The sequence below is a fragment of the Lepidothrix coronata genome, unplaced genomic scaffold, assembly GCF_001604755.1.
Source record: "Lepidothrix coronata isolate B3197 unplaced genomic scaffold, Lepidothrix_coronata-1.0 Scaffold46, whole genome shotgun sequence".
Taxonomy (NCBI): Eukaryota; Metazoa; Chordata; class Aves; order Passeriformes; family Pipridae; genus Lepidothrix; species Lepidothrix coronata.
Window position 1 is genome coordinate 3,816,774 of NW_016690226.1, and position 25,192 is coordinate 3,841,965.

At 41.8% G+C, this 25,192-nt stretch overlaps 1 long non-coding RNA gene across 3 annotated transcripts in view; it reads left to right on the forward strand.

Annotated features, from left to right (window-relative positions):
- The first annotated feature begins 3,705 nt into the window (after nucleotides 1–3,705).
- Nucleotides 3,706–25,192, forward strand: part of LOC108497302 — a 42,400-nt gene continuing 20,913 nt past the window's right edge. The window contains exons 1-3 of one of the 3 annotated variants that reach the window (XR_001874748.1): nucleotides 3,706–3,834; nucleotides 13,209–13,468; nucleotides 18,422–18,523. This is a non-coding gene — a long non-coding RNA (uncharacterized LOC108497302). Of the gene's footprint in view, nucleotides 3,835–13,208; nucleotides 13,469–13,923; nucleotides 14,263–18,421; nucleotides 18,524–25,192 lie in introns of those variants that run through there. The other 2 variants (XR_001874750.1, XR_001874749.1) reach the window with 2 other exon arrangements.

The window sequence follows — 25,192 nt, forward strand, 5'->3', positions numbered from 1 at the left end:
GGAGGAAGCTCTTCATTACAGGATAGTAGCCACTAGGTGATTTTGAAAGAGCCATCCAAGAGAAATGTGGACACCTCTGGGGTGTGACTAATTCTGTGGTTTGTTAAGCTTTAGAAATAGAAACACCTAGTGACTCTCATCAGGAAACTTTGTGTTCTTGAGATTTTTCAGGCACTAAAATGACTTTTAAAGTCTGTCACCTTCTATCATCTGCAGCAACGATTCCTTCTGTATTCTCAGCCTCTGTTTTATGAGGACTTGCAGTGCACTGAAGCTTGGCCTCTTGCAGGTGGGGTGCCTTGTGACTACTTTGCTTAAGGAAGTCCTGCTGACTACCACTCTGCTGGTGTCTTCCCATGTCTCACAAGGAGGGTGTTCAGCAGCTGCGGAGACCACAAGAAAGAATCAGAGGGGCTGGACGAGGCACTTCAGAGGCAAATAGAGAGTAGAGTGTGAAGCACAGTGGAGTTTGACCATGAAAGCTGGGGAGAGAGGAGGTCAAAGTCTAGACGTTTGGGAGCAAAGGTTTACTTTGAATAGAGAATGGGCCCTGGTGGCCCCTAAAATTACCATAAATGTCCGTTTACAGGAAGTGGTTGAATGGAACAGATCAAGTTAGGGTACCCAAGGGCCTTTAAAACTTGGAGAAATCCCGTGTTTATGAGGTAGAGGGGAATTGGTCAGAGCTGGGAACATTGGAAAGTTGTTGGTGAATGGGCTGTCTTCAGCCAAATGCAGCTCTGGGAAAGCAGGGTTCAGTTGACATGTGCCCCCACAGATGGCAACCCAGAGCAGTGTCCACATTGCAGTGCATATACAATCAATCCATGGTCAGCTTAATCTGCTTGCAAAATAAGTGGGAAAACATCCCCACAGGGGAAAAGAGGAAACTTTATATATACACTCATGAGTCTCATTCATGTTGCAGTCCGTGCTCCCTGAGCTGTTGAGCTTGTTCTCTTGAGCACATGAACAGCAGTGATCTAATACAAAAGGTCTTACCCAGTTGTCTGACTCTTTGCTCTCTTCAGCCATCATATGGCTAAATGAGACTAGGAAAAGAAGGGAGGGGGGGAGAAGAAAAGCAAAGCAGAAGAAAAATGGGGTTCCCAATTACTGGTGTGCACATCTCCATACAGACTAAGCAGCAAGGTCTCACAGTTAGCAAACTGCTCATTAGAGCCAAGGCATTAAGTCATTTCTCCAGGGAAGAATAAAACTGAACTCAGAGTCCAAAACTCTGCCAGAAAATGTAGGGCAGGGGGAGGGGAAGAGAAAGAGACTGAAAAGGAGGCATAGGAGAAAAAACCCCACCAAGTAGAGAAAATGACTGGATGGTGGGTGAACCAGAGGAATGAAGGGGTTGAGGGGAAGGAAAAGGAACAACAACAAGCAGAAATGAGAACAGCTGAGCTGTGGGATAACTACAGTGCTGTAATACTCAGTAATTTCTCAGACTACATTTTTTCTAGGTTTTGGTGTAAACAGTTAAACAGGGAGCAATTTCTGCCCTGATGGAGAAAACAGCAAGTACTTGAGAAAGTTTGGCTACAGAGTCTGTCAGCGCCCTGGACCTAGTCTCAGCATTGACTGCTAGCTCAGGCCTCCAAAGCAATGTTTCAATGCAGTGTAGTAATGAAGACGTGCCCAGCCCTGACTTGCTCCGGGACACATCACAGACTTGCCTTTCTGGAAAGTCTTTCTCCCTGTGGGAGGCTCAATGGTCCTCATAGCAGCCCTACAGCACCAGATTCCCTGCTCTGCTTAAGCTGTCTTTACACCTCCAGCAGTTTTTCTCTCGAAAGACACAAAGGGATAAGTTATTAGAGATTCAGGCTCATGGTGTTTTGCCTTTCACTAGAGCCTCCATCTGGCAATCCAAAAGCATTCCTGAGAGGTGAAACCACCTAACTGGCTAGCTATCATGGTGACTGCATTAAAGTTGGAGCTGTATGGATAGGTGACGTGTACCGCCCACCATCACCTAGCTATGCAGTCAAAACTGGAACAAGGCTTCATGCTTCGCTATTATCAGCTGTAAGAAAAGCTTTCGACCTGGCGTGAATGTATGCTTCAAGGGGGACCTGCAAAGCCCATGTAGGTGGTGATGTTAGGTTATTGCATCTGTGCGCCCTGGGACATGCCTCCATGCATGGGTTAACAGGAAAGGGATTGTTTTGCAAAGCCAGCAGAATACAGAAGAGGCTATAAATCAGTACATGGATACAGAGGATTTTATTCTTAGGAGCCCAGCAAAGGGGAAATGTTCTCTCCAAAGGGGAAATGTTCTCTCCAAAAGGGAATGGGTATTTGTGATGGAAAAAATGTCATTTTAGGCTTTTTTAAGATCTCCACCCTTGGAGATTTTCAAAACACAGCTGGACAAGGCTTTGAGCAATCTGATCTACCTTTGTACCCATGCTGCTGTTTATTGTCTACTCCGGAGAGCTGAAAACAAACTCTTTGGGTGTTTTTGTGAGGATAAAGTCAGACTGTTATGGCTCAAGTCACTGGTAAAGGTAATTTTAACTAACCTGCCTGTTTTGCATTGCATCAGGTTACTCTGTTTAATGTTATGTCAGCTGATCTCTGTTGAAAGTTTGGTTGAAGGAAACGGAACTGATAATGTGTTCAGTTGCTTCAGCTGTGTCTTAAAGATGTCTGTCTGCTTGGCCTACCAGTGGCTGAGTCACCATCCCTGGAAGTGTTTAAAAGATGTGTGTATATGGCTCTTACAGTCATGGTTTAGCGGTGGACTTGGCAGGGCCAGGTTTATGGTTGGACTCCATGATCTTAAAGGTCTTTTCCAACCCGAATGATTCTATGATCCTATCCCTGACTGTATCTGTTCTCTAAAAGAAGTCTAGGAAGTTGTAGTGTATTCTTAATGAATATTGTCTCTGAATGGAGAAACCAGAATTTGGTTGACCACAGTTATACAATTCAAAAATAGATTTCAAAAGAAAATCAATACTTTGCATTGTGCTTAACTTCTAATACACTCTGGCAGAGTCTGGGGTCTGCATTTGTGTGAGGTTTGCACTTTATTCTTATGTTGATGATGATTCACTTTTAATACGCATCTGGAAGTAGAGCAAGACATTAAACCAGTATGGATGTTTTAAACTAATTTTCCTTGGAAAATACTGGTAAACAATGGTAATACTAAAGTAGGAACTGCTATGAGAAATTCCTAACTTAAAGAAGTTATTAAAGTTGTGTAGGATTTTCCATCTTCTAATCAGCCAGTACGTGATTTTGCCTCAGATTGTTGTGAAGCTAAGCAGCCTATAATTCCCTGCCCCATATACTCTTCAAGCATTGGCACATCACTAACATTTTCCAGTTCATTGGAGTTTTTTTGTCCTTCCAAGATGCATTAAAAGTTATGATTGCATCCAAAAATGGTGTTGAACCTGTAGTGGAGACCTGGTCCCAACTCCTGACTGTACTTAGTAAGTATGAGGGATTATTATTTGTCTGTGTACATTAAAATGATTCTCAAACTGCTGTAACCCAGACCAGAGGTACAAACCTTAAACACAGTGATCCCAGTTTTATGTAATCTTTGGATTCTCCCTTTCGGCTCATGTTGCAACCACCTTATGGAGTCTTTTTTTTTTTTTTTTTTAATGTAATATGAGATCATTGCATGTAAACAGGTTCAAGATGAGCAGCAAGACTCCCTGAAGTCTCCCATGTTTCAAAGGAAGACAGAAGCAATACCCAGACTTTGAACTATCCATATCCTTAAAATGTGGAATCAACAGAATTGTTTCTGAAGGCTCTGCCTCTGGACATCAGAAGAGTCAGATGACATGTCACCGGAAAAAGGTAAAACTTGCCACCTCATTTTAATTCCAGGTTTAGGAGAGATTTGCAGGCAGACTTAGGAAGAAAGAAACTAGCACTGGTCTTACAGACTCATCCCCTGCAACAAGCTAGAGAAAAAAAAAAAGCAGAACAGAAAGAAAAGGAGATCTGAGCAATCCCAGCCTATGTATATTTTTCATTGGCACAAGCCACCCTTGCTTAGCATGGGCCAGGCTGCTGCTATGGGGACCCTGCTAGGAGCTCAGAGGTTCACGGCACGCATGAGGCAATGGAAAAGCAGCAGGCAGGGACTAGAAATGGCTGAACTTTATTTTTCCAAAGTGAAGATCTTTGGTGGGCTGCAGATTACATTGGAAATCAGACCCTACACCCCAGGATCCCGCAGCTGTCCCTCTCCCCTCTAATTTTTCTCTGTCAGATTCAGAGCTATAATTAACCACAAGGTCTTAGTGATACTATGCGAAAGTCTGTGTGTGTGTTTGTGTGTGTGTGTGTGCGCGTCTGGGCTTACTCACCCCAGTGGGCATAATCCTCTACAGAAGATTGACAGGTTCACATGGAGAGAAACTTTTTAACTGATTCACTTCTAAATGCTCCTTTTGCTCTCTCTTCCCTTTACTGCCCTCTTCCCTCTAGGTGGCAAAGGGCATCGTGGTACTGGGGTGGCTGTAAGAGCTGGCTCCTCTGCTCTCCCACAGCTGGGCTGAGGTACCTCCACACTGACTCAAGGCACCCTGGTGCAGTCCCTGTCCAGTGTGTCCCTCACTGCTTACAGGATATTCATCTTGGCTGTTCAGGAAAAGCATTCTCAGGGGCAGCAAAGAGCTCTAGGTTAAAATTCAGTTGCTGGAACAGGAAGAGGTGAAATTAATTTCTTCTCTATTCTCTGATGCACTCAAGCCCAAGCTGCACTACAAACAGGTCTGTGTGTCTTCTGAACGTGCCTGCGACCACTACCTGTGAGACAGGTCTCAGCAGCAGTGCATTCACAAATGTTTATGTTTCTTTTTGTAGTTGTGCTAAAAGAATTTTGGAGGAGATCTTTGCTAAAGCACTGGCAGCGAATCAGTGCCTCAATCCAAACGCGTGGCACTGTCTGCTGAGTTTGCTTGGTTTCTGCTTCACACAAAACCCTGCCAATGGCATCTCCACATTGAACCAACAGCGATCGTCCCAGTCCACTTCCATGAACTCCTCTGTATTAGCCATGGTAGAGATACCCAGCCAAGGTGTTTATTGATGTGCTTCTATCTCTAACTGAGCCAGGTTTCTCTGAGTAGGTCCCTTAGCATTTTCCTGGGATCAAACAATGTCCGATGAGATCATGTTGGAGATGAAGGGCTCTGACTTGGCCATGACTTACCAAGACCTTGTAGTAGGTAAGGGAAAAAATATCTAAAGGCCAAAGCAGACTTCTCTCATGTGAAGAGCTGCTACCGAGGGAACATACTAATCTTCCATATTCCTTATCTCAGCAATTCCTTTAAAGTCACCTGGTATTCGAGCACTGAGAGGAAAAGAGAGAGCATGATTTGGCAGAAAAAAAGTAAATACCCAGGATTTTTTAAAAATAAAATGTCAGAGTATTTCAAATTAAAGTGTCCACAAAAATTATAGGAAGATACCCTGCATTTTGTTTCAGGAAGGAAGAGGTGGTTTAAACTGGCTTAAGCAGGTGCTTGCATGGACCTGGCTTTGTTGAGGTTGATGCATTTAGAATAGCTTGGTGTTTTTGTCAAGGCAAAAAACAACAAGATTTTATTTATTTGTTTTGGGTTTTTTTGTTAAGGTTTAAATTTAAACTAAACGTATGCATGCCTAATCCAATCTAATCTATCCATGTTCTTACATCCCATTAATCACTGACTTGTATTAGCACCTCGTACTGTCATCTCTGCCACTGCACAAAGCTGCTGAGACCACTGTCTCATCACAGACATTCTGATGACTTGTCACTGGATTTTGTGTGAGCAGCAGAACAGCTAAGAAGCCAAAATCATTTCCCATTGCAATACTTTAGAGGAACGATACAGACGAGAATGCGTGTAAGCTAATGGTCTCAAGCAAGAGTGGCAAACACTGCAAAAACATGCTGTAAAGCACTTATTTCTCAGAAGATTTCACAAAACTTCATCACATAAAACAGCGTCATTTTTCAAAATAAGTTGACTTTCAATTGATCACTTCATTTTGTATTATATATCTTATTTAAGAGTACAAATTTTAGAACAGTTTTATCAAAAACAAAAAGCAACCAAATAAATGAAAAACAAGCACTGAAATAATCTAGGACACATAAGGAAAGGCTATGGATTATTTCACAGTTAACTTTCTCTCCACAAGTTGATTTGGAGCACAACAGGATTGAACTTCTTAAAAGAACAGCTTTTATTAGCTCAAGCTATAATCTAGGTCCTCTCAACTGTTTAACTGAATGCTTCAGGACACTTCTGTAGGGTTAAAATTTTATAAAGTCAGAATTCAGGCCAGGGCCCATGTTGTTGTGAACTATTGCCAAGAGGCGAATACACTTCAGTGGCAAATGAAGATCTCGTATTTTTTAGTTCTGCTTATTTTCCACAAGCTCCAAGATAAGCTTCTTCAGGTTTTGCAGTTGTGAATCTTTGTAGATGCCTTCATCAAAACCTTTTCTTCTCTGTTTGGGGTTCTAACCCACACACAGACACACAGCTCTACCAGACTCAGTACTGGGAACATGAGGTGGTTGAATCAGTCACTGTAGGTCAGTGACAAAAAGTTTGTGGTCTGAGGTGTGCTTGGACAAAGCACCCATTGAACAATTTCAGGTAAGAGTGAAATTAATGGAAATCCCAATCTGTATGCAGACAATTTAGAAATAGAAAGAATGTTTTGAATTAATAAATTTGGCTAGCTTTAATCACAAAAAGAGCATAAAGGCATCTATCTGTACAAAGCAGAAGGGCACATAGAACATTACCCTGAAGTATGACTGAGCAGCTGACTGCATTTGTAATCTCAGCATAGATGTCCCCCAAAAATCAAATTAGGAATAAAAAAAAACCACAGGAACCATATCAACCTTAAAAAAATTGAAAGCTAAGTGTGATTAAATGTAATATTCTGTTTTGAGTTGAAATGTTTACACTGTATCTTAGTATAGCTGGTGATCAGTTTAGAGCATACACACTAGGAGTTTTCTTGACATTTAAATCCAGAAGTTACAGCTTATTTAGCTACACTACCTATATTGAGATGTATTCAGCAGCTAAGTTTCAGTTTCTTGGGCAGGTCAGAGGTGTATCTCATAGGTAAGGTATTGAAGTTGCCTACAGAAGGTCACTTTGGAAGTGACTCTGAAAACTACTTCCATGAAGGACAGATGGGATTTAAAAACAGTGAAGGGTTAAAAGCTGTTCCCTTGAGCTTATTTCTGATATTGGTACAGAGTTGAAAACGCCAGCTCACTGATTGATGGGTTCACATGGGGCGACCTTCGCATTAGCAACGCGACTCTGGTTGCTGGGTAAACACGGGCAGACGGATTCAGCTCCAGTGATTTTCAGCACTGACGGATGGTGAAGGTATTTCTGATCCACATCACACCCTGCAGATACCGTGAAAATGACTTGGCACGGGGTGGAAAGTATTAGATTCGGGTGGCAAATAATTACCTGATATCAGCTGAGGCTTCTTCAGAAAGGTTATGCTGCAAATAACCAGCTTTTATGTAACTTTGTTTTCATGAAGCAATAGAAAGTCACACACATACAGTTTATTTATTTGAGAAAATGTAAACCAGCTACTGGCTGATAAAAACTACTCCTTGGGAATATATACCCCAAGTAATTGTATTCCAGCACTGCATATGGTTCAGGGTGGTTTTGGAGGGGCTTAGTTTGTTTAAAGTACGCATGTTTTTTCTTCTTGCTATAATTGGTGTTATATATACTTTTTCAGTGGCATGAATTAGCATTCAGACAAGACATTTACTCAGAGCTACTGTGGTTTCATGAATCTTTGCTTTTCAAACACTTCAGCTCAAAAGTTCTTGACTTTTATTCCTTCTATTTTCATGAGTCTGTTGCCTCAGCAGTAAACTCAGCATTTTAATTAAGTGTATGCTCAATAAATACTCATCTGAGCTTCAGTCCTTGCTTTCAAGAAGTAGCTTGTTTGTATATAAAAATGACCTGGGCAAGCATGTGTTGAGAAGGCTGCAAATGCTTTATGCCTATCTTTAGCTGATAGGTGTCCCTTCCGCAGGGTAACATCCTCAAAATGTGTAGTGTGTGAGTGCACATGTTCCTGCAGTGAGTTAAAATAACTGTTTGCACCTTCTGTGCTGCATGTTACCATTCCTGACAGGATAATCCGGTGTGGTTGTATCTGATAGGACATCAATAACAAGCCTAGAAGCTGGCAAGTGTCATCTCCCCAAGATGGAGTGTCTTGTTTCTCTGCTTGTGTTGTGCTGTAAAGCTTCTGTCACTATTTAAACCTTCTTCACTAGAGATGGCAAAATTTCCAGGTGGCCCAAAGTTGCCCTCTTTTCTCTATGGTGAAGTCATTCTCCTGGTCTACAAAGCAAAGGAGAACAAATGAATAGGAGTAATAACCATAATGCAAGTTTCTGGAATAGTTGAGGGAAAGAAGAATCAGCGTAACACTGCCAATGAGCAAAGAAACCTCCTTCTGATTTTTTTTCCTTCTGCAGGGTGTTTTCTCTCTCCCTAGGCTTTTAATCAGACTTATCCATTTACACAGAACTCTGCATAAAGCAGTACCTTTTCCTATAGTTCTGTAATCATGCTTACAGGCTTTTTTCCTTGTATTTTAATTATAAATTATTAATCTTTCACCCTTTTACGACTCAGTTCTCCTGCATCATTAGTCTCCCATTTTTTACCCCTTCCTTCCTTCCTTTGTTCCTTCCTTCCTTCCTTCTTTTGTTCCTTCCTTCCTTCCTTTGTTCCTTTCTTCTGTCCATCCATCCATCAAGACAGTCTAAAGAAAATAGTTTCAGTCTGAAGGTCACTGCATGTGGGTTCATTCTCATTTTCTGCAAAATCCATACCTTGCTGCCAAGAGTGTAAGCTGCTTTTGCCCACTTGACCTCAGAGTCAGACACTGCTGCAGAGATGCAGTAGCAGACTGCAGTTCTCACTGTATACTTTTTCCAATGGTATTACAGAATTTTTTAAAAATTAAAACTGAGACCCTGAAACAGGCTTAGTTTTCTTCAGCAAAACACACTGTTCTCTCGGCCCCCTATGTCTTTAGTGTGTTTTCCCTTTTTTGCCGATGGCACTCCTCTCATCAGCAAACTTTACTGCAATTGATTTTCAGCCCTTTCCTTCATGTCCACACACGTATCTCCACCATGCAGGGATCTAGCTGAATAATGCCAGAGGTAGTTCAGGAAAAAAATGCTGGGTACAGCTTGCTGCAGACAGCAGGCATGTTGGACTGTGGCATACCAAGACCTCCCACACTTGCTTCCCACAGAGGAAGAAGATGGGGAAAGAGCTTCATCATGAAGCTCCACACGGATCCATGCTGGTGGGGAAGGGGTGGCTGTGCCACTTGTCCTGCATAGAGGAGCACTTCGAGCAAAGATGTGCAATGCCCAGTGTCATGCTAAGGTTTCAAGACACATCTGCTCTCCAGGAGCTCCCAAAACAACCAGGTTGGATGTTGCCCTTTCTCCAGTCTCAGAGCAGGGTATAGTTTGTTAATCATAGGCAGATGAAGTGTGAGGCAATTTTTTCCTAGTTTTATCTATGTAATTGACCATATTTCCTTTAAAATGGCAAGCTGAAGATTGGGACTTATTTATTGAGTCCTGTGAACTCTAACAATGAGTTCTTTAGTACAGACTCAGGGTATTGTGTGCTCCCAAGAATAAATCCTGATGTTTGGAAAGGGCATATCAAACATAGATGGTGCTGTTTGAAGCTGGCTTTTGAGAATGAATGATGGCAGTTACCCAGGGCTGTGTGTCAGGGACACTCTGGTTTCACAAAGCTGTTTGTAGTCTGAAACATTCAGCTGAGTTTTGTTTAGTGTCATCTAGTCAGAATAGTCAGAAAAGCAGTGTGATGCTGGAGGGTAGTCATAACCAAAACGATTCCAGCTGTCAACACAGTGGAGAGACTTTTAATTTTGTGGGTCTTAAGCTAAAGGCCAGAGTGAGTGGCTGACTCAGTGGTGCATGTCATTCGCTGTGTCTGGGGCTGAAGGAAGGTGTGGTGGCCCTGGAATTATGTGTGCTCAGCACCCCAGCAGCAAACCAGGCAGAGTCAGCTTGGCCATACCAGCGCTGCACTGGGGAGTCGGAGCAGAGCAGGAACAGAGCATGGGTGTCTCTCAGGGCTGGGGTTGGGGTGTCTTATGGAGCCTAGTGCAGCTCTCCTGATTACAAGGCTCCATCCAGTGCAGTGTCACATCATCACCACCACCCAAAATTTAAAGTCAGCTCTAATTTATTGGCACATAGAGTGCTCTTTCCCACATGATCAGATCAACGGCTGGTGTGCAGCATACGTGGATTGCTTATCTTTCCCTTTCATAGTGTGAACCATGTGTGTGTGCATGTGAGAGAATAGCTACAGAACCAGCCTAGGCAACTATGTCATTTACAGGTCTTTTCCATTGCAAAGGCACTGCAGCACCTCCAGATGAGAGATGGTAGAGAATCAAGCCCATTATATAAACTAATGGTCTGTAAGGGAGCTGGACTCGATGATCCTTATGAGTTCCTTCCAACTGAAGATATTCTATGATTCTTCAGGGCTTACAATATTGCGGATATCATATATTTAGCAACTAGTAGCATGAGAACTACAACAGCAAAAAATCAGGATGTAGAGAAGGCACCATTAGTTAGAGCAGAGAGGATCATAATTATCTAGTGCCACAAGCCAGAATGAACCAACAATTACATGTTACCATCAAAATCCCCCAACTGTTAAACACTGAAGTGATGCTCAGAGGTATTAGCATCTAGAGACACTCCACAAAACTGTTGAAAAATGTGAGGTTTTAGTCAATTTTAAGTCTTCTGTGCCTTTTTCATTCTGATGAAGTGCAAGTGAAACAATTGGAGTTATGGAAGATGGAAAAATCCCTGCCTGTCAAATTCAATACGGATATATTTTCCTTGTTTTTTCTTCTAGGAAAATTCACAGCAGAAATGTGTTACAAATACTATGTATTATTGTTACAAATATCACTTTATACTGTAAGAAATGAAAGAATTTTGATAAATTCAACTAATACACGTAAAATCCCTTTTGCTCCTTGAAATGAAAATAAGCTATTTATCTTCATATTTGTGCCTAAACAGTTTCTAGGCAATGAGCTGCCAGTAACCTCAAGCTGCAGTCCTGCTGGGTCAAGTACTGCTTAGTCACTTAGGGTATTTTAAACACTAGCTGTAGACTTATTCTTCCTTGCTTTGGCAAAACATTTGCCCATACTATAGTAAGAACAATTCAAACCATGTTTCTGAGCAAAGCCTGCCCTTTTTCTTTTGCCTTATTCTATCCCTTGTCATTACATGGAACTTTTAAGAAGTTTTTAAGTTAGTGAGTGAATTAAGGGCCTGGAACTATCAACCAGAAGCTGTGAGTGGAAGCTGGGCTTTGATGTACCAAAAACGGTCTTGTGTGATAAGGTCAATGTTGCACTCCAGACTTCCTTACACTTACAGTTTCTGACCTCTTCAGGCTTCAAGGAGTAACTGAAAACCACATAATACTGAGTACTGTCTCATCATGTGAAGAGATTTGCTGTTTTTGGCAGAAAGCTTTGGATGGCATAAATTTTGAATGTAAGCAAGTATGATGCACTCTTTCCCTTTAGTCACAATGGGTAGGATGCAGCTGACAGATGGAGACATCTTCCTCTGAGTTAGATGTCTGGATGCACAGTCTCCCTTTAACAAGTGCTAGTTTCCTCATTGTGACATAGACATCTAAAATGAGTGAAACAGATCAGATCCTAAAAGTGTTTATATCTCTTTATGACTTTCAAGAGGACCCAGGGCAACCCACTGAGTCATAAACTGCTTCCTTGCAGACCCCTGAAATTAGACATGCTGAATCTTACCCTAACAATTTGATTCAACTGCCTTTGAGGTTAGCCCCAGGCAACGCCATTGGGTATTGTATTGGTCCTTAAAGGCATTTGGTGTGGAATGCAGGACAGAGGCTGTTACTCAGATAGATGCAGGTAAAGGAATATTGCTGAATTTGACTGATGCTATGGAAAATTGCTGCAGCAGATTAGTAGTGCTATGCACATCCATGACTCTGAGGCAGCTGACACAATGAAATGATCTCCCCTAAGCAGGCAGATGGAGGCTGAGGCCTAAGTTGTGACCATGCTGGGAATAACATGGGTGCTGCTGGAGATGGAACAAAAACACAAACTATTTTTATCACCCTGAAAGATTTATCCAGTGAGCTTCCTTAAAACCACAGTCTCCTTTCAACAACTCAACTTTCCAGCTGGGAGATACAAATGCTTGAGCCTTTGTGTCTCTCAGGGATTCCCTTGTGCTGTATTTGATGTTTTCTTCACTCTCTTCCCCAAAACCCATAGCAATCACAGTAGTGGCTATGCATATGACATGTTTTAATTCTGCTTGTAACCACTTCATGGTACGGTTAGCACTAATCATGGCCTTCGCTCGCCGCAACAGAGTGGGTTCTCAGAAATCCAAGTGGCAACTGGACACCCTGTCTGCTATGCATGAGCTTAGACTGTGTCTCCAAGCATGCTTAATAATTGTCTGAGAGCAGCAGTTTGCTCTTGTTTTATGTAAGTGAATTTCTCTACTGTCTTTCTGCAGGATCCAATTAAGCAGACGGACTCACCTATTCTATCTTCTTCCCATCACTATGTAGCAGGAAACCCCTGAATGCAGTGTGCCTGGAAATGGTCTTCTGAGGGACCAGCTAAGCAAACAGAAATACCACTTCAACCACTGCTAGAAAATGACAAGCTGCATCCCTTCATTCTTCTCAAAACAACCTGGCCCTTTGGTTTGGCAGGCTTGTTTGCAGGAGGATAAATGGAGTGTCTAAAGTATGGCATCCTTGTATCTCATTAAAAGTTTCTATGGCTGTGATGATGAATGCTGGTATTCACTCCTGTTCATCCCACCACTGAGCACAAACTGGAAGTGAAAATGAAGAAGGAGAAGGTAGCAGCTGCAGTGGTCATTCAGTTTCTCAAATGGAGATAGCCATGAAACTTGGGAGAGGCTGAGAATCTCTAGGAGGCAGCATTTGCACAGAACTATAAGGAGAGAAAGAGGAGATGTGCACATATTTTCTTATACCTTTTTCAATATGCCCTGATCTCTGATAACTTCCTTCTCCCTACAGTGTGTACAGCATGAAGGCACATGGAAGAAAATTCCCACTGTTGAAATCATCCAGGAGGAATGACTTCACAGGCTGTAAAATATTGCTTCTGCCCTGGCAACAATTTTTAATAAAGCTGGATGTTTTAAGCAGCTAAAGTCAAATTTGTCTTTAGCATCCTCCCCATTTTAGAAACAGGACTGAATAAACAATTCCTGTCACACAAGAAAACTCTCTTGCTCATTGGAATTGCTGGGCTCTTCGGCACCCTTCCTTGGACAGTAAGTGTCTGACAGCGAGTGGCAGTTATTGAATCATAATGCTGCCAGCTGGGCTAAGGGGGCATCTTAAAATACAGAAAGGGGACGGATATATGTGGCTCAGAGCAGTGTTTCTTGTGACAGTACAGTACACTAATATTTATATTTCATTTGTATTCAAAACTCCTTTTCCTGGGCATGGCTGGTTTTCCCTTCATTTATCTTTCAAGCCGTAATGGAAACATGGAAGATGTTATGACAAGCACTGTTTGGAGCTACCAAAGCTCCAGGGAACAGGACACCCAACAGAGGAGTGTCATGCAGGACAGCTTTTCATCAGATTTACTGAAGTGGTTTTGCTGAAGAGTTAGGAATCCCAGTCCAGAACAAGTATTTATGTGGATCTGTACAGGGTGGTGATGGGGTGGAGCCTCCTGAAGGTAACAGCAAAGCTGTTGCTTGTCTTGTCCATACAGGATGGACACTGGCTGGCTGCACCTGGGACATTTGCTCACCTCTTCCTATGGCTGACAATCATCTGGACCACACCAACACCAGTGGCTCCAATCAGTGAGGCAGATCCTCAAAGACTTGTATATCACAGGCTGTTTTTCCATGGTGTTATAACACTGCATCCATACCGCATAGGTAGAGTTAGAGCATCACTGAGAGAAGCCTGGACATGTCCTTAGTATCCATCAGGGCTGCAAACATCCCCTGTACTGATGCCCAAGAAACCATATGTCGGAATAGATCACAAAACTTAAACTGATGTGCCCCAAGCTCTTTGAATCCTTCACACCTCCTGTGAAGGTGTGAAGAAAAGCCTTTTCTCTTGCTCAGTTGACTTTTTAAAAAGTTCCCTGTTATTTAATCTCAGCTAACAGTGTTGCAGTTTAAATCAGTCAGCATCAATCTGTTGTGACCCTTCAGATCAATTACTTCTCTTCCAGCTCAAACCATTCTTGCAAATTATTACCACCTCCTAAAAATACGGCTGTGAGGTTGCAAAGTGTCAGTTCTCCTTAGAAAGATGATTTATTAAATAAGTGGAGAAACAAGATTTGGACTATTTTTAGACTTCTTTCTATGATGCTATACAAAGATTTTCTCACCGTGTTTTCCTGTTCAGCTATGCTGTCTCTGACTTTTCACACAGTGGAAGAGGCATCCACAGCAGTGCTCTCATAGGGCTCTCAGCAAGTGTCTTTCACTGCTCGGTTTTGTTATTACTAATTTATTCTTTATCTTATGTTCTGCAGTAAAACCAAGGGACCTCCCACAAGATTGAGGTCACCTCAGATAAGTGCAGTATCTAAATTACACTGACAGCAAAGAATTTACAGTGTGTTTTCCATTCAGTTCAACTGAAGCGTCATGGAAAAGCCCAGCTACCAGATGAGACTGATCCAGAGTGAAAGCTGCAAAATGTTATCTGTAATAGGGAAGACTATTTGAATAGAAGAGCTTCTTCTCAAGAAAATGCAATATTTTGCTGGGCCAGAGCTACTTTTAATGAAAAAATCTTTATCTGAAAGAAGGGTCTTTTCCACTGTAGGATGAGGCTGGCCTGACCCAGAAGGGCTTGACAACTACGGTATTAATGTTTATAGGAGAAGAGTTAGACTCATGTGTCTGAGTTAGACTTTTGAATTAGTTTTGAGCCCCTCCCATGCTGAGTGAATTATCCTAGCATGTTTTTACCAGGGATTTTATATACCATCTCTGTCCTTCTGTAGAAAGTTTTAAAAGGTTTTAGGTATGTCTTAGTGCAAAAAGCACAACATTTCTTAAAAGCAAAAAATATGGACAAGGTGGAAAAGCTATCTGTGCCCCAAACATTCCTGCTATTGCTATTTGCCAGGACAGAGGTGAAGTACAAAAAGATTCAGTGACTTTTCCTAGATTAGTCAAGGAGTAGGCAGCAAACTAATCTGGGACACCTCATAGTTGAGGTCCTTTTCCAGATGTCAAAACTATTTATTTCTTCATTTTAGTTTAGATCCCAGAAATTATAAGCCTGATTTTTGTCCTTCCTAGAAGTCAGCGGGCCTTTTGTATGGATGGAACAAAGCTAAGTCACAGTAAACTCTAGGTCACCTTATTCCCTGCGAAGCTTCTCACCTTCCTGTGCAGTCAAGGCATTGTACTTCTGTACAAGAGGTTAAAACAAGAAGTTCCTGCAGGCTCCTTTCAGAACTCTAAAAATAAGACTTCTCCTAATACATATCAGTAGTAATTAAGTTTTTGCTATTCCTCCCACAGAGGGTTATCAACATAGTTTACAAAGTGTCATCTTTTAGTAACTGCTCAGGAGTTGGCTGTTTCCCATCTCATCCCCTCTGACACATTTACATGTTCTCTTTATACAAACACACAGATAAAAAAACCTCCCTGGTGTGTCTAGAATATTTTCAACCAAATAGAAAAAAAAAATCACTTGCCAAGTTGTTCAGTAGCTGGAAATGACTTGTCACGTCCATAGACCAGTAATTCTTTTTATTTTTAAATGACTAACCATGCTATGATTAATGGCTCACATAAAGAGGCTCAAAATAAGTCTGGCATAAAAATAGGGAAGGAGGAGGGTAAATGGGATAAGGACTGGATGGGTCTGCAGCAGGACATTGGTGGCGTGAATGGCATAGTGGGCACAGAGGGAGGAAAAAATGTTTCATGCTATTTCTAGCTCAAAATTGCAGCTACAGATGGTGATGCTGTCATGTAGGAAGGACTCCAGACACAGAGAAAAGGCAACCTGCACTGCACAGACTTGTCTCTCCCCGAAAGCTGGTGTCTCTCTGGAGGTACAGAGGGCCTCATTGCCCCAATAGCAGGGCAATACATAAAAGCTGATAGTACTCTTGCCTGGAGCTATATCCATATCTCCTGGAGTGTTTCTGCCCAGTGTTCTACTATACAACGTATTTTGCTATTCCTCTACCAGAAGCAATGTTTTCCAGCTTCTTTTGTCAGCTGTTAATCTGTTTATATTCATCTCATATTGTGCAGTGACACTTTTGTGTGGAAACACCAGACATGCATTGTTGGCAAACAGCGACAAGCATGTCACTGCAGTGGGCTGTGAGAAGTACAAACTTAGAGCTGATGCAGTTTGTGGAGAAGGCAAAGCTGGTGGTGTGGTAAAGGATGGGGAGGAGAGGGCAATTTTTCAGACTATTGATTCAATCTTGATCACCTGATAGAACAGAACCCTTTGAGCAAAACTAGGTTTGAATAAGTGCAAATGCCAGGGCGTATATCTAGCGGGACAGAATGGAAAACTCTCTCCAGTGTGGGGAGGCAGGCACACATCCTGGAAAGCAGAGACTCTGGAAAGGTCATGAGGATAACTCCAGCCAGATGGCTGAGGCAGAGAAGCAAGACAGACCCTATAGCTCAGTGAGGAAAATGAGGAATGGAAAATGAGTGGTCTAGTTTTCTTATCAAGAAGCAGCTCACGGTCACAAGCTGTTACGACATAGCCATGTGCCATCGCAGTCAGGTGGGGTCAGAGAGCAGAGGGGAATGATGGACATGGCTCTACCTGTGTGTGTCTACACAGTTTCGTAGCACCCTTGGTGCTTGCAATCCCTGTGACTCAGCTGCATCCCAGAAATATCCCCTCCGACAGGACTCCTCACTGTTGCTGGAAGCAGGACGCAGCTGGCAGAGCTGACGTGGCTGTGGAATCTCCAGCGTCACGGGCCAGGTTAACACTGTGCTTCTGAAACGGCGTTGCAGCTGTGAGTGGCAAACCGTGTTGCTATAAGAACAGTTACTGTCAATTTCCAAAGTTGCTTTGCCATTATTCTGTGTCTGAAACAGTCTACAATGACTCATGGTTTCTGAAATAAGAATAACAAGAGCCTAATTTCATACTTTCTGCCATGGTGAAACCTCATTAAAAACTATGAGGTGTTTGGATTTGATGTTGTTCGCACCTTTCCACCTCTGATGGCACAGATTCCTGGGGATAGGACTCTGCTTTGGGGACTAAACAGAATTTTGGTCTCCAGGAAACAGAAATCCTCTTGAAAAAAGCTGTGAAATAAGTTTTCTGGAAGTCCAAAATAAGTGAAATCTTTCCCAATAAACAGTGGTAATACAAAAGGTGTACATAGGCCTTTCCCAGCAATACATAAAGACACAGATTTCTGTCACAATGCAATAGCAGAGCTCTGCCTCAGGGAAACAGATTTCCTCTTTTAAAATGGGAAGCCAGAAAATTGTGCAGAAGTAATGAGATGTCTCCAAATTGCTAGAGTGTTACAGGATTGTAATGAAGCAATAGAAGGCCTGTCAGTGCTGTGAACACATCAAGGCTGAGACGAAACACATCACTTTTTCCTCCCAGCTCCCTCTCCAGTGAAACTTAGGGGGAAAAAAAAGCTTCTACTGAGATGAGCTTGCAACATATAGAGTCATCCATGTAGGCATTAGAAATAAATGTTAGAAATAAATGCTCTATGAGTTCCTTTTCCTACTTAGATATTATACAACAAACTGTAATTTAAATATCACCAACAGCATATTAAGCCCATTAAGCTATATTTAACAGTCCAGGCTTATATTTCTTTGTTTGTGATAATATATTTGTCTATATATTTATATAAATATGTGGATATGGAGTATGTATTATTGGGGGTCAGATATTTCCCATGAATATCTTTTTCTGAATGGAAATTTAGTCTTTAAGAGCTTTGAATTTCCCTGTGGCACCTCTGCTGGAGATTTTTACTCCCCATTGGGAAAAATAAAATGCTTTGTTTTGAATTAGCTCAACCTAAATTGAAATACTTTGGTTTGTCAAACTGAATTAAAACATTTCATGAAGGGGTAGTTCAGCTTTAATTTATGTCCACAAGAGTTACTGTGTGCCTTGTGGACATTTTAATTTATAGACATCATACTCCCATAATGCATCATAATCGTCTCTCTCATTAAATTTCTGCAATGTACTCTGAGAGTCAGAGGGCCACAAAACATCACAAGACGCTGGCTGGGAACTTCATCGGCCGAGAAACATGATGTATCACCCTCAGGAGGCACTACAGCAGTTCCAAGGGACGCACAGTTATATCAAACCAAGCTGAAGCTAAACTTTTTCTGAGAAAGGACACATTTGCTTTCAGTAAAAACATTACTGTTTCGGCATTTCTTCCAGATGTGCATCCAAAATAAATGTTGATATCAGAACTTTCTATAGAACAAAACATATAAATTTTGACAACTTTGCTGGGTTAAAAATAAATTCTACTTTCAAGGTTTTAAGTTCTTTTCCCAATCTCTTACATGGGAGCATGCACTGTAGTTTTTTATGCAGCACAAGTGACCTGCCAACTAGGTAGAATTATTTGCCGTGACTTGGGTCAGGAGGATGAGGGGAATCTGGTGAATTTCAATAAAAGCTTGAAACTTCCACATCTCCCCATGGGCGTGAGAAATGGTAGATCGGAGGAACAAGGGCACAGGAACAGATGAATTTTGGAAGATGCTTCTAACACTGAAAAATAATTATATAGCATGAAAGTTAGTAAATTCAGTCACGAATGCCTTGGTGAGTCTATGCCTGTTAATTGCATTCTGGTAAGGTCTTTAATTACATCAGCACACAACACAGGACATAAAGCTTGGAAAATATTTACATTACAGTTCTGCATTAAATCTATTCAGGCATAGAAATGTGACATATCTTGGGGTGATGCTGAAAGAAGGCAGAGACTGTTATGGAGCAGGTGCTCAGGTGATGATGGACCATATAGTTTGTTTTGAGCTGAGTGTCAAGAGTGTGTGGTATAAAGCCTTGACACAGCACCAAAGGACTTTGACTCCAGTTGATATTGCACGGAACTGTAAGAATACAGAATGCAATTACCTAGGTTGACCTTCAACAAGGACACCATAGCTAAGACCTTCTTTTTTATTAAAAATTGTAAGGCAGATTTAGGATAAGATTTTCAGAGCAGCTTCTGCCAAGGCTGGTGCTCCAGCCAGTGCTGCAGGAGACAAAGGGAAAGAGCAGTCAGTGCTGCCAGTCTTTGAAAACAAGTATGGACAGTGTTTGCAGAGGCTGTATTGAATCACAGTGGAAAAACAGAACAGTGATTTTATCTGGGTTTAGGATGAGGGGACTTTTCACTTACATGATTTTTGTTTTTCATTAGGCTGTCAAGGGACAGGACAGTGTGTCACTGGAACATGGAGATCCAGACTACAGACAACACCAGGCATAGGATTATGCACAACACCTGATTGACCTTTCACAAGGAAAATGCTCACATCCCAGGCTGAGAATACCTCAGTCCAGTGTCTGCTTCTCTCTGACCTTGAGGGCACAATCCTGGTTATAGAGAAGTTAGCTCCATGTAACTGAGAATTTTGTCAGACCCTTTAAGGTCTCCCTGAGGACTGCTGTGAGGCAGCAGGCCTATGTTTAGAAGACCTCATAGGAGACTTGTTTTGCTGGTAGAAATGATGAAGTTTGATGTATCAAAATTAGTTTGAGCTCTGGGTGCTGCTCTTGGCTGGCCAAGAGACAGAGTCCTATCCGTGCTGCTCATGACCTTCACATAAAATACCAGCTGTCTTCCCCTTCTCTCTAGTTCTTCAAGGTCATGAGAACATGAGATTCAAGTCAGTCAAAGTCAATTTGTTGCCTCTTCTGCTTTCTCTGGTGATGTATCCAGAGCACCCCAGATGAGCATGCCACATAGATCTCTTCATTCAATCCTTTGTCTTTCATCTCAAAGCCTTGGCTGGGCTGTATCTGTGTTTATTTAAAAGACTGTTCTGGCATTGACATTGATGCCCAAAGCACATCAATAAGGAATTTTGGAAAACTATCCTGTATACATCCTCAAAACATTGCCACTGCAGAAGGGGATCACGAACCATGACAGCACAGACAGGCAGGAAGTCAGATGCATATTCCTAGACTAAGAAGAGATCAGTCCTTTCCCATTTGTACCACATCATGTAAAAACAAACAGGGAAGATCATCTGTGTGGGAATCATAAATTACTACAGGGAAAACTCCCTTCTCCTTTTCAACTTGCTACCAACCTGTAGCAGTCATGGAATGCAATAGGTCTGGATTTTGCATTTTAATAGTCCCTTTGTATTTTATAGACTTGGATATGTCAAAAAAAGAACACTTGCTAGAGAGATCCTTTTTTATGTGGCGCAGTTGGTTTGTGAACTCACACCAACTGGCTTCACGTGTTGCTGTATTTGGCATCTCCCTGGAGAAGGAGGAATCTCCCTTCTGTCCTTTCCCGGGAGGTGACCTCCATTCTTTAGAAAGATAACGATTAGCTGAGCTAGCAGAGCATGTGCATAACGCTTCTGGGGAGAATGGAAAGTGCTGCATGGCTTCAGCAGAGTCCTGTTACTCACACAGCACTGACAACTGTGGAGAGAAAGGAAGAGGTCTAGAGAGTACAAAAGGGGCGGGAGCACACAGGGTAGTGTGGCTAATGAACATCACCTTCATGGTTAAAATAGTTGGTTTAAATTAAAGGAAGGTGATTATTGTTATTTTTAGATTGATTAGTGTGCAAAATTGGTGTCCTAGGCTTATAAATGGTGTCTTAATACTGAAAAAAAGAAAGGAAAAGGTGAAGGACAGTGAGAAAATTAGGTTGGCCATGCTGATAATGCAGGCATCACATATTGATGTCAGATATGGTTTATGTAGACACACACACATGTGCAGTAGCACATATAGAAGAGACACACATCCTAGACCATATACAAAACAGGGAAGATTTCAGTTAGCCAGGTTGTTTTGCTAGATCTAAGAAATCTAGTGCAGATTAATTTGCTCAGTATTGGCGCTTGCTAATGCCAAATGCCTGCATGCTATCAGCTGATTTTGTTTAGAGTGACCTTCTCTTAGATGGATTGCCTTACAAGGCTGACGAGCTCCATCTGCCCGGGGGGCTGGGCATCGAACCCGGGTCGCAGCGGTGAGAGTCCTGCACCCTAACCACTAGACCACCAGGGTCCTGAGACCCTCACTGCCACTGTCCAAGCTTGCTCGGCCCCGGCAGATGAACCTCAGGATTAAAGGGTGGGCTCAGTTCAGCGCACGCTGTGTCTCACCTAAAAAATCCACTGCGCAGGCTCGAAGGGTTAATGACCTTTCCCAAATCTTCACTCGCGAAGACTGGCCATTATTATATTATTATTATTATCAGCTGATTGTTAGCAAGGTGTAAATAAAAATAAAACACAGAAATTAAAATAAAACTACCTTTGGTTAGCAAAAGAGGAGATAGCTTGCACCCTGATGTGCTGCGAAAGCTGTACCTCTCAGGATGTGGATTTTCTTGGAGAATGTTTGAACTTGTAGCTGTAATTTTGCATAGAAACAACCATCATGAGAAGAATAATGGTCAAAATGGTCATAACCATCATATCAGGCACCATAATGTGAAAAGATCCAAAAACTAAAAAGAATATGTTCCCCTGAAAGGAAGCCAAGAGCCCATGCAATTCCTAGAGAACAAAACTTGGAAAGTAGCCCAAGAAAAGATCTATTGCATTAGTGTAGTGTACTGGTAGATGGGGCACAGTCCAAGGGTAGCTGAGTCAAACTGTAACTATGAAAGTTTAAATATCTTGAAATTAAATTATCTGACTAACTTGCAGTCAAGATTTTTTTAAGCGGATCCGGGAGTTTTTTGAATACTGGATTTGATTGCTCAAGTTTGGAAGAACTGTAAGGATTCCAATGAAATATTGAGAAGCTAGTCTGCTGAAATTTTAGAGAGATAAGTGGCATAGTACGGGAAGTTATAGGTCAGTTAGGGTGATATTGATGCTGGGAAAAAATGGCAGCCTGGGACACAATCAAATAACAGTTAAAGTACAGGAATTCAGTGAGTGTTAGTCAATGAGGTTTCATGGAAAAGGGATTCTACTAAAATAAATTCAATTTGTTCATTGAAAAGATTGCATTCCTGGCTGACAAAGCTAATTCTGTTAAGGTAGGGTTCAATTCCTTCAAAATGTGTTGAAATATTTTGCATTCCCATTAAAATCTGTGAATCTGCCAAGGCACTATTGCACATAGTCAACAAATTAGAAATCATTCAAGTGACTGAAAACTGTATTTACTAATGGAGACTCTTAAGTAAAAGGAGTGTGTGTTTCTAATGTAATCCCACAGAGGTGTGGGTTTGGTCTAGCACTGTTGAGTATTTTTACCAATAATCTGAAAACAAGTATAAAAATTATTTCTAATTAAGTTAGCTGATTGCAGCTTCTGACAGATGCAAAGAAAACTGGACAATTTGTTAGGCTGAAAACAGTTGAAAATGCATGTGAGTACATCCAAATACACATATGGTAACAAAAAATTGTATGTGATGTTTGCAAGATGGGAAACTCCATTGTCAAAAAAAAAAAAAAACAAGCTATGAAAAGGGCAGTCAAAGAGTGAGAAGACTGAGAAATATGACCAGGTTGGAAGGGAATGCGTCTGGGGGACAGGTGTCGGGCACAGAGGAGTGCCTTCTTCCTTGTGAGACATAGTTTGGGGTAGTGCCACCATGAATTTCAGGAAGAATATGGGGCTGGGAAGTGCTCTAAGAACAGCTATAGTGGGACTGTTTTAGGGAGTGTTTTAGAATTACACCTCTAGGTAAACTGCAAGCTGGGAAAGTTCCTGTGTTATACAATGTCACACAGAAATCTCATGTCCCTGAATTAAGCTGTTAAATTTGTCTGTTGACAGCCTTCTGATAGGGAGACAAGAGCTCTGCCCAGGTTAGATGAGGAGAAAGCTGTGAGAATGCCTTCCTCGAGAGAGCATATGCAGTGTTAACACCATCAGACAATTTCTACCTTCTTTAGGAAAAAAGTGTCCTTTGGATGTAGCTCATGTTTTTAGGGAGAAAGCCTGGAAATTCTGGAAGAAGGAAAGGGCAACGTAAGTCAAGCAAGAATATTGATCAGGTTGAAAGGCTGGAAAGACTTTGTGCCTAAAAGACCAGCAGCATGGGAAAGATCTCTGTCAGTCCTACATCATATATATATATGATATTCTCTGGAAAGCTGTGAAGTAGGGAAGTGAGATTTCAGTGTGTCAGCCACAAGCCACCTTACTCATCCTGTTGATAGCCACTAAAAGGCCAAAAAGGAACAGGCAGGTAGACTATGTGGAAAGACTTCAAAGCTACTGTTTTCTTATGAGTAAAGCTGTCCCCTCACCTAATGCAGAGTAGTTAAAGACCCTTGGACCTGGTGTTAGATTTTTGTCCCAGTGCTGATGCAAAGTAGGCATCAGATTTATGAAACAGAAAGGTTCCGTGATGGTAAAAGCAATGTGATTCAGTTTCTGATGGGAGCCTGTGTTGTTATGAGCTTTTAGGAAGAAAAATATTATCTTTGGCTGATAGCCTTACATGAAGAGCCACATTTTGAAAGTGACCTTGACCTTCCTTCGAAACTTGTAACTCAGCAGAGTTGCTGAGGGGAGGAGTGGAGATTTACTCTTTTTAATTTCTAGAATTTGATTTTGCAGCCAGGCCTTTAATTCAAGCCAGTAGCAAGTTCATGGACATATAGACTATACTACTTCTCTGGATACAAGGTAACTGTGTTTGAATTTTATGGCATTTGGCCTTGTGATTTCAAGATATTTCATACCCCATACGTGCACGTGGCTCAAGTGGGCAAGTGAAAATTCACAAGCTATTTTCGAAATGTTTGCATTTCATGCTGTCAAATGAACAATATGAGAATTTGTTGACAATTGCACAGCTGTCAGAATAGCAAATCCAAATCTGGTAGGATGCATTGATTGCATACTGCTAGCCTTCACTGTGGCCATATTGGTGGAACTGTCCAGATAAAGAACAACTCTGGTTAACTTGTGGGGAAAGAGTTTGTGCCAGGTGACAAAAATGGTTGTAAGCATGACAGACTTCCAGGTGAGAGAAGAAAGAGGAAGTTCAGACAAGATCTTAGAGCAAACTATTTACCAGAGATGTCACATCAAGCCTGCAATGATAGGTGTTTCTAAAGCTGAAGATCTGATAAGTTATGGCAGTCTTACTGTACACTCACAGACCCTGCAGAGTGACATGTTTGAAAAGGAAGGAACCAAAGTCATCAGGAATGCTAACAGAGTGGTGTAACAAAAAATACTAAAACAGCCCAACTCTTTATGGGGTGACAGATCAGACTGTCACACAACAGGTTGTGGCCAGCAAAGTTATTATCAAAGAGTTGAGCATCTTCATATTTAGAAAGTAAAAATAAATTACAATAAACTTACCTTTATTATTATAAACAAATAAATAATGTAAATGCAAACGTGTGGCAGTGAAATGTAGCATTGGTGAGGCCACACCTTAAGTATTGTGTTCAGTTCTGGGCCCCCCAGTTCAGGAAGGATATTGAGGTGCTGGAGCGGGTCCAGAGAAGAGCAACAAAGCTGGTGAAGGGACTGGAGCATAAGTCCTATGGGGAAAGGCTGAGGGAGCTGGGGTTGTTTAGCCTGGAGAAGAGGAGGCTCAGAGGTGACCTCATCACCGTCTATAACTACCTGAAGGGAAGTTCTAGCCAGGTGGGGGTCGGTCTCTTCTCTCAGGCACTCAGCAATAGGACAAGGGGGCACGGGCTTAAGCTCCACCAGGGGAAATTTAAGTTGGATATCAGGAGAAAATTCTTTACAGAGAGAGTCATCAGGCATTGGAATGGGCTGCCCAGAGAGGTGGTGGATTCACCATCCCT